The sequence below is a fragment of the Hordeum vulgare genome, chromosome 3H, assembly GCF_904849725.1.
Source record: "Hordeum vulgare subsp. vulgare chromosome 3H, MorexV3_pseudomolecules_assembly, whole genome shotgun sequence".
In the NCBI taxonomy this organism is placed as follows: domain Eukaryota; kingdom Viridiplantae; phylum Streptophyta; class Magnoliopsida; order Poales; family Poaceae; genus Hordeum; species Hordeum vulgare.
Window position 1 is genome coordinate 524,055,142 of NC_058520.1, and position 14,931 is coordinate 524,070,072.

Consider the following 14,931-nt stretch of genomic DNA (forward strand, 5'->3'; position numbering starts at 1 on the left):
ACGTTGGCCATCTATAATATTTATAAAGACAACTTTTAGACTAAGTTCATGACAATTAATTTCATTTAATCATATTAAGTATAAACTCCCTCTTAAATCGACATCCCTCTAGTCATCTAAGTGATACATGATCCATGTTGACTAACCTGTGTCCAATCATCACGTGAGACGGACTAGTCACCATGGTGAGCAACTTCATGTTGATCGTATTCAACCATACGACTCATGTTCGACCTTTCGGTCTCTTGTATTCGAGGTCGTGTATGTACATGCTAAGCTCGTCGAGTCAACCTAGGTGTTTCACGTGTGTAAATCTGGCTTACACCCGTTGTATGCGAATGTTAGAATCTATCACACCCGATTATCACGTGGTGCTTCGAGACAACGATCCTTCGCAACGGTGCACACTTAGGGGAATACGTTCTCGAAATTTTAAGAGGGATCATATTATTATGCTACCGTCGTTCTAAGCAATAAGATGAAAAACATGATAAACATCACAATGCAATCATATAGTGACATGATATGGCCATTATCATCTTTGCCCTTTCGATCTCCATCTTCAGGCATCGCATGATCATCATCGTCACCGGTGTGACACCATGATCTCCATCATCGTGTCTCCGTGAAGTCGTCACGCCAACTACTACTATCACTACTACTATAGCTAACCGTTAGCAATGAAGTAAAAGTAGTAAGCACATGGCGTTGCATCTCATACAATGAATTAAGACAACTCCTATGGCTCCTGCCGGTTGTCATACTCATCGACATGCAAGTCGTGAAACCTATTACAATAACATGATCATCTCATACATCATACATGCAACATCACAACTTTGGCCATATCACATCACATGTCAAACCCTGCAAAAACAAGTTAGACGTCCTCTAATTGTTGTTGCAAGTTTTACATGGCTGATTTGGGTTTCTAGCAAGAACGCCTTCTTACCTACGTGACAGCCACAACGATGATATGCCAAAGCTATTTACCCTTCATAAGTACCCTTTTCATCAAATCCAATCCGACTAGAGTAGGAGAGACAGACACCCGCTAGCCACCTTTATGCACGGTGTGCATGTCTGTCGGTGGAACCAGTCTCACGTAAGCGTACGTGTAAAGTCGGTCCGGGCCGCTTCATCCCACAATACCGCCGGAAAAGAATAAGACTAGTAGCGGCAAGCAAATTGACAAATCATCGCCCACAACTTTTGTGTTCTACTCGTGCATAGAATCTACGCATAGAAAACTTGGCTCGGATGCCACTGTTTTGTAACGTAGCATAAATTCAAAAAATTTCCTACGCATACTCAGATCTTCCTATGGAGAGACCAGCAACGAGATAGGGGTAAGAGCATCTTCATACCTTTGAAAATCGCTAAGCGGAAGCGTTTCTAGAACGCGGTTGATGGAGTCGTACTCGCAGCGATTTAGATCGCGGTGTGATTCTGATCTAGTGCCGAACTACGGCACCTCCGCGTTCAACACACGTGCAACCCGGTGACGTCTCCCGCACCTTGATCCAGCAAGGAGGAGGGAGAGGTTGGGGAAGAACTCCAGCAGCACGACGGTGTGGTGTCGATGGAGAGACGAGGTCTCCCGGCAGGGCTTCGCCAAGCACCGACAGAGAGGAGGAGGAATAAGGGCAGGGTTGCGCCTAGAGAGAGAGAAAACCGTGTCTCAAACAGCCCCGAAACCTCAACTATATATAGGGGGAGGGGAGGGGCGCAACCCTTAGGGTTCCCACCCCCAAGGGGTGCGGCAGCCCCAGATGGGAGAGGGGGCGGCGGCCAGGGCAGGAAGGAGGGGTGGTGCGCACCCCTGGTGGGCCTTAGGCCCACCTGGCTTAGGGTTTGCCCCCCCCCCCTTCCCTCTCCCCTACACATTGGGCTGAGTGAGGAGGCGCACCAGCCCACCTAGGGGCTGGTTCCCTCCCCCACTTGGCCCATCTTACCTCCCGCGGTTGTTGCCCCCCTCCGGTGGACCCCCGGGGCCACCTCCGGTGGTCCCGGTGATCCCGGTACGTTACCGGTGATGCCCGAAACACTTCCGGTGTCCGAAACCATCCGTCCTATATATCAATCTTTACCTCCGGACCATTCCGGAGCTCCTCGTGACGTCCGGGATCTCATCTGGCACTCCGAACAACTTTTGGTAACCTCGTATAACAATTCCCTATAACCCTAGCGTCATCGAACCTTAAGTGTGTAGACCCTACGGGTTCGGGAGACAGGCAGACATGACCGAGACACCTCTCCGGCCAATAACCATCAGCGGGGTCTGGATACCCATGGTGGCTCCCACTTGCTCCACGATGATCTCATCGGATGAACCACGATGTCAAGGATTCAATCAATCCCGTATACAATTCCCTTTGTCTGTCGGTATAGATCTTGCCCGAGATTCGATCGTCGGTATACCTATACCTTGTTCAATCTCGTTACCGGTAAGTCTCTTTACTCGTTCCGTAGCACGTCATCATGTGACTAACTCCTTAGTCACATTGAGCTCATGATGATGTTCTACCGAGTGGGCCCAGAGATACCTCTCCGTCATACGGAGTGACAAATCCCGATCTCGATTCGTACCAACCCAACAGACACTTTCGGAGGTACCCGTAGTGCACCTTTATAGTCACCGAGTTACGTTGTGACGTTTGATACACCCAAAGCACTCCTACGGTATACGGGAGTTGCACAATCTCACAGTCGAAGGAAAAGACACTTGACATTAGAAAAGCTTTAGCATACGAACAACACGATCTAGTGCTATGCTTAGGATTGGGTCTTGTCCATCACATCATTCTCCCAATGATGTGATCCCGTTATCAATGACAGCTAATGCCCATGATCAGGAAACCATGATCATCTATTGACTAACGAGCTAGCCAACTAGAGGCTTGCTAGGGACATATTGTGATCTATTTATTCACACATGTATTACTGTTTCCTGTTAATACAATTATAGCATGAACAATAGACGATTATCATGAACAAGGAAATATGATAATAACCATTTTATTATTGCCTCTAGGGCATATTTCCAACAGACACTTCCTAGTACGGATCATCAGGACCTCCGTCCTCGGCTTCTCCTGCATCTGGCATGATACGCCGGGTGAGTACTTGGAATGTACTCGCAAGCTCACAATAACCAAGTAATGCAACAAACAATAGCATGGCAACAAGTTATAAATAATACCACTGGCTATACCGATTATCAACTTACTCATGCCTGGGGTTGTCTCACAACCACTAGGATACTCATCAAGCATCTCCACTCATTTGAAGAGTTCTTCCATCATTACTAATATTAACATGGTTGACCATCTACTGAGGTCTGATCGGGATGTCCATTACCGTGGACTCGGCTATTCGTATAGGGTTGACACTCTACAGAGGTTGCACACTTTACCCACACTATGGAGCACTGACCTCGTGATCCCATTCGGGTGGACCAACATTGATCCAACGGAACTTGCCTGACTTGTGACTCTCTCATCGTACCACCGACAATCATTCTCCCCCGGAGTCTTGCCCTGGGTGCCCCTGTGTCCTCATGACACCTGCCACCGTCGTGGCCAAACTGAACTGTCCCAATCGGGGACGGGCCCAACACAACTCAACTGCGCTCACAGGGTTATCACCGCCTATCGGGCCAAGGTAGAACGCGTGCATAACCCTCCCTCTTTGGAGGTACCGGTGAAAGATCACGCAATCAGCTCAAGTCACGGCCGTCCCATATCGGGAAGATGTGGTTGTACGGTTATGCCCGGGCAGGTGACTCTAGATCAACCACTAAATTATTGCAAACATAGTGATTTATAACAGTAAGCATATATTTATATTTGATAATTTATTATGCGTTTATTTGTAGCAAATATGTGAGAATAATGCATGAAAAGAATATGCTATGCTATGCAATACTACACCACATGGATATACTGGCTTGCCTTGATCAGTGGGGTTGTTCAAATACTCCTGGTCTTCAAAGTTTCCTTCTGAAATATATTTGAAATAGCAAAAGAAAAGAAAAATTCATATAACACCTTTTTATTAATCAGAAGTTCTGTGAGTGTAAGAAAAATACCAAACTTTACCAGAAAATAGAGGGGATCAGTACCAACTCAATGTAAAAAGAATCAAGTGATTTGGACTTAAGAATAAAAAGATACATATGGTCAAAGTTGCTGGTCAATTCTAAAAGTAAATAAAAAGAAAAAGAACCTGACAGAGGCCACGTCGAAGACGTAAACTGGAGGGGGCGCCTCCACTTACCGCTTCGGCCGCGGGCCTCAGCCACTGGTAGGTGGGGCCTGCCTCTTTTAAACAGAGAGAGGGAGGACGAGACAGGGACGCGGCGGCTCTCCGGCGACGGTCGCCGGCGCTGGAGACGACGGCGATGCCTGGGAAAAGGAGGAATGGAACGGCTGGTCTACGACGAACACGCACGTACCTGCAGCGCGATGAGAGATGTACAGACGGCGGCGTCCCCTTCTTCTCCAGCGGCGGCGACTTCGGGTGGTCATCGGAGACGGTGGTTCTGGCGGAGATTGGCTCGGGCGAGGGGTCGAGGAGCACCAGGGGGAAGCCCTGAGCTCGATGGTGTGGTTGGAAGGGCTCTGAGGAGGGTGGTTGGAGCTGGTGATGGAGGGGCTGCAAGCGGCGGAGCTCCGACGATGACTCGAGTCCAGAGGGCCTCTTGGCCTTGGCTCGCTCTTTGGGAGGCCAATTGGAGGCTGCAGGAGGGGGATGGAGAGCTCGAAGGGGTCGGGGCGACCCTTAAATAGGCCGGCGACGAGCTCGGACGATCTCTCCCAAAGCAGCGAGGATAAGCTCGGCCACTGGAGCAGGGGGGTGAGCTGGCCGTCGCGGAGCGACCTGAGGTGATGGAGGAGGGCAGAGCATTGATGGGACGCCTCCTACGCCATTAAGGACTCGCAGATGACCACAGTGGCCGGAGCCGACTGTTCGGTCTGTGGAGGAGCTTGGCAGGGAGCGGCGGCGACCTTCTCCGATGACCCAGGGCCTTCTGGAGGTGCCACCCCGCTGCTAGGAATGCCCTCGACACCACGGACAAGGAGGGGGCAGCGAATGACGGCACGAGCGGCTCGGCTGCCATAGGGACTGCAGAAAGCGTGCGTTGTGGCATGCCAGTACCATGGTCACCACGGTTACGACTGCCACAAGGCCACGCAAGCCCGGGGACCTTGTCCATTGCGTTGACCGTACTCTTATTAGTCACCATGCATCACTAGTTCGACCAGTCACACACTCCTGCGAAGTGTAGAATCAACTACATCTTCTGCCTGCAGACTTGGGGAGGATCTAGAGCTCAAATGGGTTAGGGTTAGGGCAAGCTAGCATGTTTGGATTAATCAGCATAGGAAAGACTACAAACTGGCAAAGTTTGAAAGGATTTGAAGATCAAATGAATATAGTTCCTTTGTAAATCATCTTTCTGGTCCATAATGCAAATGAGCTCATGGCACTCACATGCAAGTCGTGCTAATGATGAAACTTGGTGGAGGAGTGTTATTTAGTAGTGCACACATGTCCAAAAATTTACAAATCATTGGTGCACCCCTAGCTAGCACTTCCTTCACAAAGGTTCAGTTTTAACAGAAACTTAGCATAGTTTTCCTGCTCAAAACTTGTACTGGACCATCAGATTTTTTACATATTTGAACTAAATATGATCCCTTGGAGCTAAGGGAATTTATTGGGAATTTTCTAAAGCAAGAAAAATAGGGTTTCTTCACAAATTGACAATTCTGGCCAGAAAATAAATAATTATTCTAGCCAAAATTTTGCATTGGGCAATGAAATGTTTTTGAAGATTTTGAAATCATATGATACTGAGAACATGTGGAAAAAGTTTTGGGGTTAATATCTTATCCCAACTATAGGTTGCTTCACAACCCATGGTGATGCCATAATTCCCCAAAATAGAAAAAGAATTATTTAAAAGAGTTAAATATTGCAAATTATTCCAAGAAGTGTTTTGGCAAGATGAGAAAGGTTTTGGGTTGCTTGGGACAAGAAATCAGAGACTCACAATCCAACTTGCTTGAGAGAATTTGAAAATCCACCAATTGCAAGTGAAACTCCAAAATATTTTGAAAAGAAAAAGGTTGAAAAATCAGGGTGTTACACACCTCGAGTGGAAGAACTGTCCTTCTGCTTGACAAGAGCAATACAAGGGCCATGTCAAGGCTTGCACTGTCATACTTGAGGCCGTGGCCTCTCAAGATCTTTGAATCCGACACTCTTTCTTTCGCATGACCGGATCACACAATGATACCAACGTGCTTCAACGTTCGCCGGTGTTTGGAAGGCTTGCCGAAGGCAACAGCCCGTCAGTCAATGTTAACATCAACGGTCACAACCACAACAAATGACACTATCTAGTTGACGGAATCTATCCAGAGTGGACCACTATTGTGAAGACAATCTCCAACCTTGTCGGAGAGAAGATGAAAAGATTTGCCCAAGAGCAAGGGAGTGCTAGCAAGGATGTCGAACGTGCCTTTGCTGTTCTGCAATCTCGATGGGGCATATTTCGGTATCCTGCTAGAACTTCAAGCACCAAGAATTTGTGGGAAGTGATGACTCCTTGTGTGACCATGCACAATATGATCGTAGAGGATGAGCGTCTGGAGCGTCTCCACGATCAAGGGTTTGAGTTTCAGGGTGACAATGTGGTGCCTCAGCATGGCGGAGGGGCGACATCGTTTGCACAGTTCACCCAATTTCATCATGAAATGCGTGATTGGAAGACTCATATTCAGTTGCAAGATGATTTGATTGAACATATATGGGATCATGTTGGCAACCAATAGATGTATCTTTTTAAGATAATTTAATTTTTATTGGACTTGTAAACTTTGCTATATTTTATTTCGGTTGTGAAACCATGCTTTTTCATTTGTTTTTTAAAAATATGCAAAGTGTTTGTATTTGTTAAAAACCGTCGGCTAACCGATCACACGCGGACAAATATGGGTAAACGCGTTGGGCGCACTGTCGATCCAAATCCTAAAACGGGCAAACACAGAGCGGGCAGATGACCCAAACGAACGAAAAGCGGACAAAATCACCGTCTGCTTGGATCAACCGGTTGGAGTTGCTCTTAGTTTTTCTCAAAATTTCTAAACTTATTATTTTGTGCTAGAAAAGAGCGCTCATACTAGAAACTTGCTTTTCATGGTAGAAAGTTGTTTCCCGGGGAAAAAGGTGGAAGCAGAATTGTTTGTAAGCAATGCATTTTTCAATTTTAGGACTAGGTTTTCATGTCAATGACGTCATCTTGTTTGATACTATTACTGCTTATACTACGTAAAAGAATGTGTTATCTGCGTGGGCTCCGTGGGGGTGAAAAGCGCACACGGTCCTTTTAGCATTTCGAAAGAAATATTGGTAGGTTAAAATCGACTCATGCATGTACAGTGGTTGATACCACCGTTTTATCTTAACCCCGTCATGTAATTTGGAGAAGGCAATACAAATTATGTACAATGGATGGTCTTTTCATTTTGAAAAATGTTTGAAGTCATTCGTAAGATTTTTTTTCCTAACGTAAACCGGATCGTGTGCGCACCACACCACGTGTCCCCACCACCCACCTCTCCAACCGAGTCTTATCTACTCGCAATCTCCCTTTCTCCACACGTTCTCTCTTTTCCCCCCTATCGTCCTCGTTTGTCGGAGCTAGAGGAGAGGCCACCATGGCGAGCACCACCGACCACCACAGCTGGGAACCGGAAGGGGCTGTCGTTGACTGCCACGTGATGCTGCCCCAGTACCGCCTCTGTTGCTAACATGGGGCGAAGCAGACACCCTGCTCCTGCATACACGCCATGGCTAACCGTCGCCATTGATGCAACCAGGCAAGAATTGACACCGGCAACACAACGACGGAGTTGCAGCAAGGTCGAGCGGAGGCCGGGAGGGCGACTCCAGCTAGCACGACAATAAGGTTCTTGCTCGCGACAGTCATTCCATGCCGCAATGCATGTCTTTGCAGCAGCACCATTGCTGCGACGTCTCTCAACTCCAGCCGTCGCAACACAACGGTGTTGCGTTGCAACGCTGTCGGTGCTACCAGTGGAGGAGAGTGCGATGAGCACATATGATGCTACTGCTTGCAGCAATACCACTAATATTGTAAGGGTAGCCGTGCGGCTCATCGGAACGTGCGTCAAGGCATCTCCCTCAACTCTGGTGGAAGCATAGCCGGCGCTGCAGTGGAGCTTCGCCGGACGTCGACAGTGTTGTGTTGGAGTTCCAACGATGCTGCAATGGAGCTTCGTCGGACGCCTTCGGTGATGCGTGTTAGAGCTTCGCCTGCGCCACAATGGAGTTTCCCCGAACGCCTTCGGTGTTGCATGTTGGAGCTCCGCCAGTGCTGCAATGGAGCTTCGTCGAACGCCTTCGATGCTGCATTGGAGCTCTGCCGGCACTAAAATGGAGCTTCGTCAGACGCCTTCGGTGTTGCGTTGGAGCTCCGTCGGGCCTGAAGTGGAGCTTCGTCAAACGCTGTCGCCTGTCGGTAATGATTTGGAGCTATGGTCATGCCATGCTATGCTGCAGGGAAGCTTTGTCGGGTGTGAGCAGCATTGCGTTTAAGATGGTTTGTTGTCGTCGTGACGTTGCTACATCGAACGGCCACCAACACGTTGATCCGACGACTAACTAGGCGGATGATTTCTTATCCGTAGCATGGGCCTTTTGTTTTATCTCTACTAAGTAGATATTTTGAAATATGTTATGAGGTAAATTGTGTTAAAACAAAGCAGATATTACTGCTACGGATTAACCAACTGATTTCCCTAAAAAATTAGTTGGATTGCAAGTTGTTGGATCCAACCCCTTAGAGTCGTTGGATCGGTCAACGCGTAGACACGTCCTTGTGACATCGCAGCTGCAGCGAACCACCGCATCGCCATGGGAAAGCAGTGTTGCATGCTCGTAGCATGAATCGTGTCGGCGATGCTACACTGCACCCCCCTCCCGTGCCCGATCTGGCCGCCGGTGCAACTTCACCGCGGTCGTCGATGAAGCTCCATTGCAGCATCGTCCGCTGCACAACATCTTCTGGCCGCCAGCTAAGCTTCATTGCAGCCGTCGGTGAGCCTCCATTATAGCCGCCGATGAGGCTTCACTACAGCCGCCGCATGTTGCCTTGGAGCTTTGGGCCGTCCGACGAGCGCTCCACTACAGCAACCCCGCGGATCCCCCCGTCCACGGCAGCTTGCAGCGGCGCATCATCTACCTTAGCTGGCCACTGCAACACACGGGAAGCTTCGATTTCACCGATGAGATGGGCACTGGGGAAATAAGGCCCTCTCTGGAACCACTCAGATTATATAATCCAGTTTTTATAATCCATCCTGTCTACAAACATGAAAGATTATGATGTAGATTATAAAAAGAGATAAATACACTGTGAGTGCCTTAGCTTGTCCGACGCGGTCACTTTGGTTTCTAAAGTTGCAAAATACGCAAAATCGGTGCCGTAACTTGTCCCTCCGTTCAAATACAGTGTCTCCTCGCGTATTAAGTCGTATGTACCGCACACGTGGCATGTCAGAGTTTCATGGCCCACATGTCAGTGGCTGGTGGCGCGTCGTGGTGATTTTCTTTTACGGACCCTTAATCCCCTGTCTCTTCTGTCTTAGTCGCCACCGCTTTGTGCCCTCTCCTCTTCTCCCGATCATTGCAAGGCGGCGGCGAAGCTGGTGCGGCACGGCACGACAACGGGCGACGGTCGCGGCGATGGATGGCCCGCGTCGTCGACGTCCAGGCGAGGGACCTCCTTCCTACTGTTAGTACCTTTATTTGTCTGTTGTTCCTCCCTTTTCAGGCAATAGGGCTAGGGTTTTTTGGGGGGTTATCAAGGAGGGGACTTCTTATTTGAAAGGGGATGATCTTGGATATGTGGCAGTGATAGTTCTCTTATTTGTGCAGTACAATTTGATGGAATGTTCTCAGTTGAGATCCATCACAAAGGGTTTTTCTGTGAAAGTGATAGCAACATGACCTACATGGATCATGAAGTCGATTGGTTTGATGGTATTGACACTGATACTTGGTCAATTCTGTGGATTGACGATTTCCTTCTCCAATTGGGATATAACAGAGCAATCTCCAAGATTGATGTGTACTGGAGCAAACCTAGGAATTCTTTGTGTGATGGCCTACAGTTGATTGCATGTGATGCAGACATTGTCCTTATGATAGCTGCAACAGTGGATCACAAAAACTTGCTCCTACTGGTAGATCATGCTGACACCCTAGAGTCACTAAGCACTGATGATGTGTTGGGAGTGGGGATGCCTGAGCTCCCAAGGGTTATTACTCCAGTTAAGTCGCAAAGGGTAAAGAAAACGTACCCAGCTTTGACAAACCAGAAATTCCAAGACATATGAGATGTAACTACAAGAAAGCAAAAAAGATTTATGTCATTTGGTGAAGGCAGTAGCTCACATGTTACAAATCAGGAATTTGAGGAAGGAGATGGCAATTGTGAGACTGATGATAGTGGTGCTGAAGATGCAAATGACAATAGAACATGGAGATGATGCCAATGAAGAAGTTGAAACAGATGAGGACTTTTATGAGAGTGATTACGAAGTAGCAGAAGGTGATGATGATATGTTTGATAACAATGTAGACAAAGATGTTGATGATCATAGAGAGAAGGAGATTGTGCATGACTTTGAAGGTGAACTTCCTGAAGATGCCTTAGATGATATCCATTTGAACCTGTCGAAAGAAGAAGGAGACAAGCTTAGGCACAAATTTAGCCAAGGACGAATCGAAGAAGATGGCGCCGCCGCCGTCGCCGCGTGTACAGAATTAGGGATTTCCTTTTTTGATTTGGGAATTGAGGGAACTGGCCATATACAGGGAGAACAAGGGCTTTTTTGCGACTTTAAACTAAACTGCAGGGGGTTCCCCGTAAAAGAATCAGCATGACATCATCACGGCGCACCACCAGCCACTGACATGTGGGCCCACGACATTCTGACATGCCACGTGTGCGCTGTATACGGCTGAATACGCGAGGAGGCACTGTATTTGAACGGAGGGACAAGTTACGGCACCAATTTTGCGTATTTTGCAACTTTAGAAACCAAAGTGACCGCATCAGACAAGTTAAGGCACTTACAGTGTATTTATCTCTTATAAAAACTAGATGGACAAATTATTAAAAACTCACAATCTACTCCCCCCAGCTAAAATCAGATTATGTATTGCTAATAACCCATTACCCTTGTAAAGTTGGAGATAATTACATTCCTGCCACCGTCACCTTTAAAAAAAAGGACAAACAGGTCATTATGCAACGTAAAATCTGGATTACAGTTTATATAATCTGACCTCCAAACATGTCCATCTAGATTATTTTTGTAAACCAGATTATATAATCTATCTTCATAATTCAGATTATCATAATCTATTATGGTTCCAAACAGGGCCTTACTAGATCGCAAAGGTAGGGAAGAGCTGGGGTCAATGACCTAGTTGCTGTTTTATGTGGCTAGAGCGTCTCGCGTGAGGATAAGAATGAGACGTGGAGAAGCAGTGTGTAGCCCCCACCAGGGCACGTTTTGCGCTCTAGAGGAGGTTTACGCCATGGAGTAATCATTCAGCTGGTTTTAATTGATTTTGTAAAACGATTTCTCTCTTTTTCACCTCAGACATTTATACTTGGCGGCTGCTACAAATCTGTCGCATGATTTGTACCAGTCGTAATCCCCCTAGGTAGTCGTTCGATTGAACGAGCCCTCACCATCAGATTAAATTCCCGACATGGACCAGAGGCCGCGTGGTGCTCCAATGCAGCACCGACAACGTCCGATGAGATCCATTGCAACTTCGAGAAACTCCATTGCAGCCGGTGGAGCTCCAACACAGCACCGATGCTCCGACGAAAGCTCCATTACAACTTCGGCGGAGCTTCAACGCAGCACAGGCGCGCCCGCGAAAAGCTTCATTGAAATTCTGACGTAGCTTCAACGCAACAAGGCGTGTCCGACTAAGCTCCATTACAACTCCGACGAGTCTTCATTGCAGCCCGGCGTTGCTCCACTGTAGCTAAGGCGATGCTCCCAATAGCTTGAAGGCAACATCATCGGAGTTGCAGCGCCCACATCGGCCCTTGTCGCGGTCGTCGTTGCAAAAGCCCGTCACCGGAGTGTGAGCTTAGCACCGGGTGCTGTAAAAGCCGCTCCACGGGCTGGTCCGATGAGGGCCGGGGTGATGAGGAGAGGCGGAGCATGGGGATGGAGGTAGAAGACGAAGTAGAAATGAATTTGGCTCTAGGAGGGGAAGAGATAAGGTTGAGAGTAAAAAAAGAAACAGAAAAGGCAACATGTGGGTGTCTTGCGTGGTGCGTGGACCACGACGCGTGGCGTGAAGACTCGGCTGATTTGCAGATAAATCAGCCGGTTGATTCTAAACGTTTTCCTTTATACTCCCTCCGTTCCTAAATATAAGACCTTTTAGAGGTTACACTATGGACTACATACGGATGTATATAGACATATTTTAGAGTATAGGTTCACTCATTTTGCTCCGTATGTAGTCCATAGTAGAATTTCTAAAAGGTCTTATATTTATATTTAGGAACGGAGTGAGTACTTAGAGCATCTCCAACAGCCGCGCTTCGCGCCGCATCCAAAAAATTTATTTGCCGCGCGCGCTTCGGCTGGTTTGGCGCATCGCGCAGCGCTGGCTCCAGCAGCAGCGCTAAAATGCAGCGCGCGCGCAGCTCCAGCAGCGTGCAAAAATGCAAACATGTGAATTTGACACAAACTAAGTTGAGATGCATAAAAGTTCATGCCCACAAGTTCATCCAACCAAGTTCAAAATGCAAACAAGTTCAAGACATATAAATGAAATACACATCATTCATCATCTTCCTCGTCTTCGTCCTCATCTTCCGAAGACGATTCTTCTGCTTCCGTAGATGAATCTTCCTCCCTAACCTCATCACGCACCGCATCACGTGAAGCTCCGACGGTGTTGGCAAGATCTTCAACGGCGGTCGGAGGTGCACCCATGCCTCCCATGGCGGCCGGAGGTGCACCCATGCCTCCCATGTGAGAAGCAAAACTCATGCCTCCCATGACGGCCATAGCGTCGGAGGGTGCTCCAAAGCCACCCATGCCTCCCATGGCGGCCGGAGGTTCACCCATGCATCCCATGGCTCCAAAGCCACCCATGCCTCCCATGGCGCCGAGGCCACCGCCACCCATGTTGCCAAGGCCACCGCCACCCATGTCGCGGATCAAGGCTCTTTTTTGGATCAAGACTTCCTCACGGGCAAGGTTGACATATTCCTTTTGCGCATCATTGAACAAAGATGTGTCCAAGAAGAACAAGTGCTTCTCCCATTCCAACAACTTAGCTCGCTCCTCCATGCCCACCTTCCTCTCCTCCAATGCCACTTTCCTCTCCTCGGCGGCCACCCTCCTCTCCTCGGCCGCCAACCTCCTCTCCTCGGCCGCGGCATCTTGGTTCCTTGCCATTTTCCTCACCTCGTTGGCTTCTTTTCTTGCCTTCACAATAGCTTCCATAGCATTTGTGAGCTCATCATCTCCTTTCCTCTTCTTCTTTTCGGTTTTGTCCTTCTTGCACCCATCCGGTCGTTTTGGTTTCGAGTACGAAACCGAGTTGGGTGTGGGGCTTCTCTTGCCCTCATCACTTGATGCATCCTCCTCCTCATCATCATCATTCAACTCAATTGTTCGCTTGCGTTTGTTGCTCAAATGCAAATCATCCAAATCTTCACGCTTCTTCCATTTCTCATCATCCTTCAACACTTCATAGCAATGAGGCAAGGTAAAGATCTTTCCTTTCTTGATCTTCCCCTTCTTGGTTGTCCTCGTCTCTTCTTTGAACAAGTTTTGTGCAATGTTGTACTACAAGAAAAACAAAACAAGTTAGCACTTCGGACACAAAAAACAAGTATGATGAACATGTATGAGATGCCACTTACTCTATCATCCTCATTTGTGCCACTTGGGTTAAGCTTGTCAACTGCCTTTTGTGCGGCCGCCCACTTTTGACAATCCGAGTTGATTGTCGACCATCGGGACCGAAGTGATCTCTCGGAACGGTCAATTCCACTCACGTTCTGAGCATCAAAGTATTCTTTCATTCGCCCCCAATAAGCATCTCTACTTTGATCACCTCCAATCGATGGATCCCTCGACACTTGCAACCAAGTATTGCATAGTAGTTTGTCATCGTTGGTGGTGTAATTGTCCGCTCTTCCTTTCGGCGCCGCGACAATGCCCTCACCCTCCTCGTCCACCTCAAACTCATGGTCGTCCAAAGGGATGTCATTGGTTTGAGACCAATGTGAATTGTTGGACCCAACACCCATAGTTGACATGTATGCATCATCGTTGAGACTACAAAGTTTTTAAACAATGCAAATATAAGCTATCTATATGATGATGCATTGAAAAAATAACAAGAAAATAAAAGTTGGAATTTTTTTCACCTTGGGGGCATTTCGTCGAACACGTGGTGCACGTCGGCCGCCGGCTCAACGAGTGAGCTCGCCCGTGCTTCGGTAGACGCCGCGCCGGTCCGCCGTCCTGCAAGCTTCTTCTTCGTCTTCGAGCTCCCGGAACCGTCCGCCTTCTTCTTGTCGGATGTTTTTCCTTTCTTCGACCCCACCATGGCGGCACGGGACGGCGCCGGCGCGACGCCACCCGTCGGCGTGGTCATCCGCGGCGGCAAGAAGAGGCTGCGCGCGAGGCCGACGGTCGGCGGAGCTCCGGCGGTGGCGGCGCCAACGCTCGCCGCGCTAGGGTTTTCGGCGGTGGCGGCGGCGGCAGGGGGCTCGCGGCTGTACAGCGAGGTGAGCGGGGTGCCGGTCTGCGCGTCCATGGTGGCAGGGGCGCTGGCGCC